Source organism: Otolemur garnettii, unplaced genomic scaffold (assembly GCF_000181295.1).
Source record: "Otolemur garnettii isolate 467f Iridium unplaced genomic scaffold, OtoGar3 scaffold00005, whole genome shotgun sequence".
NCBI classification, from domain to species: Eukaryota; Metazoa; Chordata; class Mammalia; order Primates; family Galagidae; genus Otolemur; species Otolemur garnettii.
In genome coordinates, this window is record NW_003852400.1 from 27,999,961 (window position 1) to 28,009,844 (window position 9,884).

Below are 9,884 nucleotides of genomic sequence, written 5' to 3' on the forward strand. Positions count from 1 at the left end.
AAGGGATCTAATTTGCATGCTCCTAATGAGAATCGAATGCCTGGTGGTCTGAGGTGGAGATGTAATGCACCTGAATCATCCCAAAGTCATCCACACACAACCCCTTTCCAAGGAAAAACTGTCCTCCATGAAACTCATCCCTGGTGCCAAAAGCATTGGAGACCACTACTTTGGACAATGAGATGAGATAGAAACTGGAGAAATAAGAAAAATAAGAAAATAAAAAATAAATAAAAATGAAGATATTTTTATATAATCTTATGACCATGTTTAGCATTTGATGATAACATTTTATGGAACATGAAAAGAGTTTCAAAATTTTCTAAAAATAGCCAATTACTTGATTAATGCATATTTTTGCAAAACACTGACAAATATTTAAGATATTCATAAATTAAGTGGAGGTGTAACTGTTGGGAAGCAGTCCCCTATATGCCCTGTGCCCACATGTCTTGATTACATCCAAAATCAAAAGGCCGTGATTGTCCTCTCACCAGTATTACTTTTCAGAATTCTTTAATCAGCTGGCACTTCTGACAAGTAATGCACCACAGGAATGCATAAAATAAGCCTGCAGAGAACCTGTTACTCTGGATGAGGAACAGGTTGCTTATGGCTTACTCTGTAAGTGGAAAATTTCCTAAGTTCTGAACTCCTTTCCTGTGATTTGCCCACTTATGAGCAAACTTCACCTAGCACTTCATGTTACCATGTATTATTAGAATTTGGATTTTAGAAAACCTATAATGATGTTACTCTACCCAATGCTATTTCTGTGAATAGTAAATAATAAATTATAATTTATTATTTGTCTATGACCTAGGAGTCATATGTCTTCTATCAATAGCTATGCAATTGTTTCCTCTTGAAACTTATTAACTCATATGTTTGTTGCGATGGGATATCTTTTGTTTCTAGTTCTCTTCCATATCATCAGATTTATCTAAATATGATAAAATTCCAATAGTGCCATGAAGCAAGCTGTGGTGTTTGTTAAAAATATTTTGATTTATCACATTATTTGTCATTACTTGTGATTTGGAAATCACTGGATATTACCAAAACTTTGTAACATGGGCCAGAGATTCTTCAGTAAGTGATTGAAAACTGAATTTTATATTTGACTTTTTAAATGTAAAATTATACATACAATGACCAGGATTATAGAAATTATTTCCAAAAAACTTATGGTATGTCTATATGTTCTATTTAATTTACCATCAGAAGCAGATACAATTAATCATTGTGTATCATGTAAAGAAACATTCCCTAAGTCAAAACAATTTAGAATGGCTGAAAAGAATTTTTTAGAAAGTAATCTCTAGCTTTTTCCCCAACCAGTTCACTAGCCTGCAGTAGTGGCAGCTCCTCTCCAAGCTGCGTGATGCCGCCCAAGGACAGCAACAAGAAGAAAGATGCAGGAAAGTCATCCAAGAAAGGCCAAGACCAGGTGAACAAATCCGGAGGCAAGGCTAAAGAGAAGTGGTCCAAAGGCAGAGTTCGGGACAAGCTCAACAATTTAGTCTTGTTTGACAAAGCTAAATGTGACAAACTCTGTAAGGAAGTCCCCAACTATAAGCTTATAACACCTGGAGTGATCTCTGAGAGACTGAAGATTCAAGGTTCCCTGGCCAGAGCAGCCCTCCTGGAGCTCCCTACTAAAGGTCTTATCAAGCTAGTTTCAAAGCACAGAGCTCAAGTAATTTACAGCAGAAATTTCAAGGGTGGAGATTCCCCAGCTGCTGGTGAAGACACATGAACAGGATCCAACCAACTGTATATTTGGAAAAATAAAACTTTATTGAACAACAACAACAAAAAGATTTCATGGCCAAAAATACTTTAAGAGGAGAAAATTTTCAAAAAAAAAAAACCACATCGACAATTTTCATAGATAGGCATAGCCTATTTTCCCTACCCTTATCAGAAATAGCAAATAAAAATTACATATATATTTAACGAACATATACTATTTAGCTGATTTAGTATAAATAAAACTCAATGGAAAACATTTAAAGACTTTTGACTAAAAGTGAAAGGGATAATGATTTGGAGATTAGGGTGAAGTCAAAGAAGAGGTGTGGGAGAAATATTCTTTGATTATAAATTTCATAGATATTATGATTTTGAGTAAGAGGGAAAAAAAGGAAGTTCTTAGAATTTTAGAATTTCCTTGAGAAAAAATAATCAAGGGTCTGATAAGCTAGATTTTAGACAGGTCATACACATGGACTCTGGTCACTACTCACTGCATTGAGATTTGGACCAAGTATAAGGGTTGTGAGCTATTTGTCAAAAACTTAGTGAATGAAGAAAGTGATGAGACTGGCAGGTAGAGCACAGCAACAAGGAGGACAGAGCTTAACACAGCTGTGGAGCATGAATCTCAACTGAACAGGCGTCATTACTCACAGGTGCAGGGAGGTGGTCTAGAGGTGGCATGCGTACTGGCTTAAAGCAGGTCAGCCCTGCCCCTTGCCTCATTCTGTACTCCAACACCAGGTAATGAAGATTTGAATAGCATAGTCTCACGGTTCTGCCAAAAATTAGTGTCTTCAGGAAAATTGATGCTTCCATCAAAGTCGTGAGATGTGGTTAGAATATTACCAGTAGGTTGAAAGTGTATGAGAGTTTGTTTGCCATAAAACAAAGGATCCAAAAGCAGAGTGTAGAGAGGAACCACAGCCAGAGCAGTCAGATTCAAAGCCCTGAGGTACATAAAGAGGAGAATAAACGGGTGGATGGTAACTTGACAGGACCACATTTGAAAATGTAAGCTAAAACCGATTAGAATGGGCAGTTTAAAGTCAGTACTAGTAGAAAGAGGGTAGTCTCAGATTTTTTATTTTATGTTTTTATTTGAAAATGTAGATTTCTTATAATAATATGTGCATTTGAATATAACTCTGTTTTTTCATTCACACTGAATTTTAATAAGTACATTGATTATAACTAGAAATAATAAAGTTGTTTTTAAACCTAATTTTTTAAAGTATGAATATGGACAGGCTGAGAAAGAAGATTCTTTTTTCCTTCATGCTATTTTAATGTTTCTCATTTTTCAAAGAGCACCCTCAGGCAACATCTTGTATCTGTTACAGAGACATTAAAAAAAATTCTCGGTTCCCATTAGACATTTGCACATTTTAGAGAAGAGTCTATTCTGTATCTCATTAGTATCATCAATGAAAAGGATGGAAGAAAGATAGAGTAATTAATGCATATTAAATACATCATATTTTACTTGAGTCCATGCTTAAAGACAGTGAAATTATGCTAAACATTTCTATTTTTTAATCTTGTTTCAAGTATGATATAAGCAAACCTTGTAGTATTAATGTTAAGATACTTTTTATGTTAGTTAAACTCATAGGACACAACACTGATGGAGTTTAGAATATAATTCCAGCTCTCCAACTTTATTATCTACCTATTCACCTGATTCACACCTCTATACTTCATGACTTGAACAAAGGAACTATGATTAATGTATTTTACCATACTGTCATATCATTAAAGTATGTTTATCTTAATGGAAAAAATTGTCTAGTGCAATCTAACACCCAGGGTGATAAAAATCCTTAATCTGTTGGGAATAGAAGAATATTCTCTTTCTTATAAAGATGTTTATAACAAGAGGAAGTGGAAGAGGAGAAGGAAGAAGGAAGAGGAGGAGAAGGAGAAATAGGCAACCAAAACACTTAATGGTGAGGAGATGTAAGGCTTTTCTTTAAAATTAAAGGGGAGACACTGATAACTGCTACTATGGCTTCTGATTAGCATTATACTATAGGATAGAGGCAATGTATTACATTACAGAACTGAAAAGGGGAATAAGAATTGGAATAAAATAAACATTTCCATTTTAGAGTGAGGGGCTTACACATAGCAGAAAGTTACCACTCACAGTCTGGAAGCTGGAAAGTCTAAAGTCAAGATGCCAAAATATTTGGAGTCTGATGAGGGCTCTCTTCAATTTTAGACCTTATGTGTTCTCACATAACGAAAGGAAAAAGGCCTCAACTTCTAATACCATGACCTTGTAGGTTAGGATTTCAACATACGATTCTGAGGTGAGTTGGGACACAGATATTAATTCCATTGCATTTTTCATTTAAAATACTTGAAAGGATTTTCAAAACAAATCACCAAAATTGAAGCAAATTTTAGGGTTTCTTTTGCATTAGATTACACTCTTATAAATTAATAATAAAAGTTGAAATAAAAAAAGTTAAAATAATATTTAAAAATATAGATGTTATTCAAAAGTATTAATTAAAGAGCACATTTTTAAAAAGGATATGTTTAACTTCAATGGAGAAAAACTATACTAAGCTGTGCTGAAGACACTAAGAGATCTAAGTGAATAGAGAACTGTACCATGGTAATGAAACTGAGAAGCCGAGAGAGATAAGATGTCAATTTTTAAAATTGACTCTCAATTGCAGTGATAAACAAAAGAATTCTAATCCATGTTTCATTGGACATTGAAAAGCTGATTATATAACATATGAAAAAAGACTAAGTACCCTAAATAGTCAAGAACATTTTGAAGAAAAAGTTACAGTAAATTTATCTTACTATATGTTAAGACTTATGAAATATATTGGTTAATAAAGTGTGGTGTTTGAGCCAATACATACAAATAGACTAACAACACAATGGGGAACAGACATGCCAACTGGTGTGCCATGAATCCATTACACATGTTTCAAGATGTTGATTCCCTTAACCCTCAGGACTCTTGAGTGATACCTAAGGTTTCCAGAGCCAGCTGGCTCCCTATACCCAAGCTGGCCTTCTGTAGGCGTCTATAAAAACAGCATTAATTTCTACCTGTGCATGACATTAAAAAAAAGAGAAAAAAACTTTCAAAAATAAAAATTAAGGAATAGACACGTAGGTATATAGGCTGAATTATAAAGCAGTAAAGACAAGTAGAACAGACCTGAGCAGAACAGAAACAGTGCAGGAGAAATTAGTTGTTATACAAAAAATACAGAATTTGATTTTCACAACCCATCACATGTAATACAATGTCCCCAAATAATTAGGTAGTTAGACATAAAAATGTGAAATTTTAAATGTTAGGAAGAAAACGTGAGACTACTGCATGAAATCAACATAAAGTAATGATTGATGGGATTAAATATGGGCACATGTGGGAGTACGCATGGGAAGAGTCATATCTTGATGTGCTTGCATTCCTAGTAATAATGATTTAATAAGCTTAAAACCAATATTCCAGTATTATTATAAGCAGGTTAAGAATTGAATTAAGAAAATGATTGCAGAGGATGAGCAAAGGAAAACAGAAACAGGGGAGAAGTGGATCTGAGAAACCCTAAACCCAGGGCAAAACGCGCTGTCAGACCCAGCACCTTTAAAACTCAAGAAGCATGATCCCTCCAATCTATGGTTTATCTTACAAGGGTACAAGTGAATCTTTCTAAGAGTAGAATAAGATCGTCTTAACACAATAAGAAAATGACATGAAGGCTACGTTAACCAGTTTGATGAAAATATTTCAAATTGTATATGAAAACACCACACTGTACCCCAGAATTGCATTAACGTACCTAGTTATCATTTAATAAAAAACAAAACAAAATAAAACAAAAAAACCTCAAGAAGTGTGTTGCTGAAACTTCATCCCTCACCCCAGCACCACTGTCCTGTGAAGGTCTCTAGGCAGATGAGGCTTGCCGGGTGAGTGGGGAGACCGTCTCTGGAAGAGTGAGTGCTTTTGTGGAGTTAGGGTATGCAGAATGTTTAAACTTTGTTAAAGACGTCGAGATTTGCTCTGGACCAGATACAGAGATAAAATATTTCTTTTCTCTTGTCACCTTGGTTATGACCAGAATCGTCTCTCTGTCTGAGCAGAGAGCTTCTTGAGTCTTAACTGTCACTCCTGTGATTTGAGTGCATGGCCTCATTGGGGTCTTCTCTGATGTCCTGCTCTCGGACTGTTTTCATGGTTCCATGTTTTGTTTATGTTAAAGATCATAAATACCTTAGAGCAATAAAAGGAAAAGTAAATCCATCCAATTAACGTAGTTTGTTAAAAAAAATAGTTTAGTTAGAAAAATGCAAGCATAACAAGAACCATATCATCGTTTGCCTTTCCCTCATGAGATTTATGATTAAAACAATGGTGTATGAAATAAAAACGGAGTTAGCCTGCAGCAAGACGCTGCTGCTGTGTTGATCCTCACGAAGGAGGCATGCAGCCTCTTGGCCCAGCTCTCTCTTAGACTTTCTCTTATCTCCTCATTTTTCCTTCGACCTCTCATTTCCACCAAGCCACTGGGAGGGGAACCCATAGCATAGTTGGGGCTGGTCCCCGACAGTTAAAGACACACTACTTCAAAATATCACCTTGGCAGTTTGAAAAACAGCAGAAGCAGGAAAGTTTCTCTCATCTTCCCCTTATCCTTTCTTCCCTGAAGAAGTTCATAAAAGAGAAGAAATTCTCTGACCTTTACCTGATACAGGCCATAAAACCCAAATAAACTTCCGCAGAAGACCCTCTTTCCAGAGGTGTCCTCTCTCCCCCTGGGAGAATGGGTGCTCTAATCACTAACAACAAGGGGACAAAGAAAGAGAAGCACCTGAGCAGACAGACCTTGCCAAACCTCCCACCTCCCAGTGATTACTGTGACATCACCCCCCTCTGTCCACTCACGCTTCTCCACGACCGTCCACTCTGTACCAAACCCAAGCATAAAAATGAACAAATTCACCCATTTCTTTGGGTATTCATTTCTGAAGGCTCTTTTGTCACTTAAAATTTATATTAAATCAATCTATCTTATTTTATAGGTGCCTAACCCATGAACCTTGTGCTAAGTGAGAAATCTCTTCTTCCCTATATATGATAATGTTTCTGTAAAACATAAAATACACAAGCCAGTATCACATACATATATAAATACAGAAAAATGTAGTAAACATATAATACAATGTACAGGAGTGTACACACCATGTACAATCATATTTAGTATTAGGAGAAAAAAATGAAAAGTAAGAAGGCAGGAGTAAAAAAGGGAGTTGTCACTATGTTGGCAATGTTTTACAGTTTTTTAAGCTAGGAGAAGGAAAAATGGATTCTTATATTACTATTACTGTTATTTGCATTTTGCATTCTTAAATATCTTATTTAAAAATATTTAAAAGAAGAATACATGCACTAATAATCAAGATGAGAATATAGAAGGAATTAAACTATTGTCTTGTTTCAAGCTTATTTTATGAAAAAATTGTGTAGGTAGAAAGGAATCTAGGTATATAAGTTCTTATTTCTGAGGTCATTCAAAAAGGGTATGTTAAAAAGTGATGTAAGTAATTGATTTGAGTGCTTATAATTATTGTTTCTGGAATTTATTTCAAATGATAATAAGGCAATAGATAACAGGAAATTTACAATTTAGGTTTACAAGTGAGTAACTGTTCTGCCCTAACACACTTTGATTTATTCATCACTGGTGCATCTCTTTCTAATGTACTTACTGTAGTATTAAAATCCTGTGGTGTTCAATTTGTCTTCTACAGGAGGCCATGATTCTGTAGACTGAATGATATTGACAATTCTTTACTCCAAAATATACCTTAAGGTGACTATTTTTCCCCCATCAGAGCTGGAAGATGTGACTACATTTTATTCATATAAACAACTACTGGAAGAAATATAATTAATTTAGCAGTGATTAGTTTCCTCACATGAAATATTTGAATGTTCATTATCAAATAATTGGAAAATAAATTAAAAATGGAAAAAAAATAAGGGAAAAGGTATTTGTATGGACTCTACCTGTAATTAGCCAATGCTAACATTTTAGCATCCCCTCTTGTACTGGTCAATGTGCTTTTCATATAATTATGATCTCACTGTCTTCAAAATATATTTAATAATTTTTATAATTATGAAGATGACATAAGATATCAATAAAATGCAAAATGCTTCAAGGAAGAAAGTGTTAAATACCCTTTCAGCAGATTCTGCTGGCTGTAATCCAGTATCTCTCTTTTTTTTTTTTTTTGAGACAGTCTCACTATGTCACCCTTGGTAGAGTGCTGTGGCATCATAGCTCACACCAACCCCAAACTCTTGGGCTCAAGCAATTCTCTTGCCTCAGCCTCCCAAGTAGCTGGGGCTACAGGGCCCGCCACAATGCCCGGCTATTTTTAGAGATGAGGTCTCGCTCTGGCTCAGGTTGGTCTCAAACTGTGAACTCAGGCAATCCATGTGCCTCAGCCTCCCAGTGCTAGGGTTTCAGGAGTGAGCCACTGTGCCCGGCCAGTATCTCTCCTTCTTTATTGTGGTTCCTCTTAAGTATTATGGGGTGTTTTCTTTAACTACCTGGCTTCGATATTCTTAAGTGGGAGAATATTCTTAAGAATATTCGATACTCTTAAGTGTGGAGAAACTGCACTCATCCATCCATCAATTCATTCATTCTTTACTGCTATAAGATTGGAGTAGTTTACAAGACTTTTAATGATAATTAATGGGGTTAAGATACAATTAGTTGATCATGAGGCTAAATATAATTAGATGATCATTAATGATTTTCTTCCTGGATGTAGCCTGCCAGCATCAAACTGGTTAGAGAACATTCTGTTTCTTCAACATTCACAAGATGCACAAAGATGACATAGCCAGCGAAGAACAATGTAAAATAGATGTGTGGGTATATATTGACTGTGCTGCCGTTAGACTTTGATACAGATAGAGGAAAAGAGGTGATAGGCGATCAACCCATTTTCAGGGAGAACATTCACATTCTCTGACCTTTCTTCTGCTAGACGGATACCATTTTAAATAAGAAACCTTTGTTTTTAACTATCTTTCAATTTTCCCTTGTTTAAGGAATAAAGCCAGGTGGAGGGGAGTACAGGCATTTGATTGCTTTTGGGCTTTCCATTAAATTTCTTAGCACAGATTATATATGTACAGAAGATAGAGTGAAATTTTTTCTGTTGCCTAAGAATTATCAGGGTAGCACTGACTATTGCCAAAAATTGAGTCAGCGTATATATTTTCACAGTTGTCTAAGAGCTGAAGGAACCATATCATCTCTACTACAAGTTTCTTGATATTATAAGAAAGAAGCTGGAGGGGAATCATAGGTCTCACACACAGAGCCATGCTGGATTCTTGCCAAACAAGTTTAGCTTACCTCATTAATTTGTTTGTGGGAGAGAAGAAAGTGCTTCCTTTCCACCTCAAGTAAACAGTGTTCAGGTTCTGAGAAAATGACCCATGGAGTAGAGACCGTAGCGGTGCCTGAGCAGTGAGAGGTGAACATTTCACTCCTTACCTGGATGTGTTCTTAGGCATCTCATCTCTACACCTGCCTGAGCAGGGAGAAGAGAATTGGAGACAGGTGGCAAGTCAAGGAGACATGGTGGGGACAGAGGTACTCGTACCCTGGAATGTGTTATAAAAAGGAATGCACGAATTTCCCCTCAGGTCAAATGGACATCACAAAATCCTGTATCATCCAGCTGCATTCTGTCCAAGAGTATGGCCCACTGGTGGGAGACCACACCAAGAGTATGTGTGCACAGGGCAAGAGATAAATACAAGCGTGGAAAGAGTCGAGCTAGAGCTGCACCTTGTATAACAGAGACTTGGAGAGTAGAGAGAGTCCACAGGCTCCCCAAAGAACTCACAGAGGTGTTGCTCTGAGAAACATCCTCTAAACATTTGACAGAAAAAGGGCGTATATGTCTGCATAAGTGTTATGTTGAACACAAGGCAATTAAGAAGCAGATGCAGAAAAGCTCTCTGTGTAAAAGTAGGGCATAAATGTACCACTGCTCCTCTGTCCACCATGGAGGAAAAGGTTAACACTGAGGGAACTATAGACACTATTTGCCTG

At 36.2% G+C, this 9,884-nt stretch overlaps 1 pseudogene; it reads left to right on the forward strand.

The window, feature by feature from the left end:
* The first annotated feature begins 1,384 nt into the window (after positions 1–1,384).
* On the forward strand, positions 1,385–1,759 carry LOC100966405 (annotated as a pseudogene).
* Positions 1,760–9,884: the final 8,125 nt, after the last annotated feature.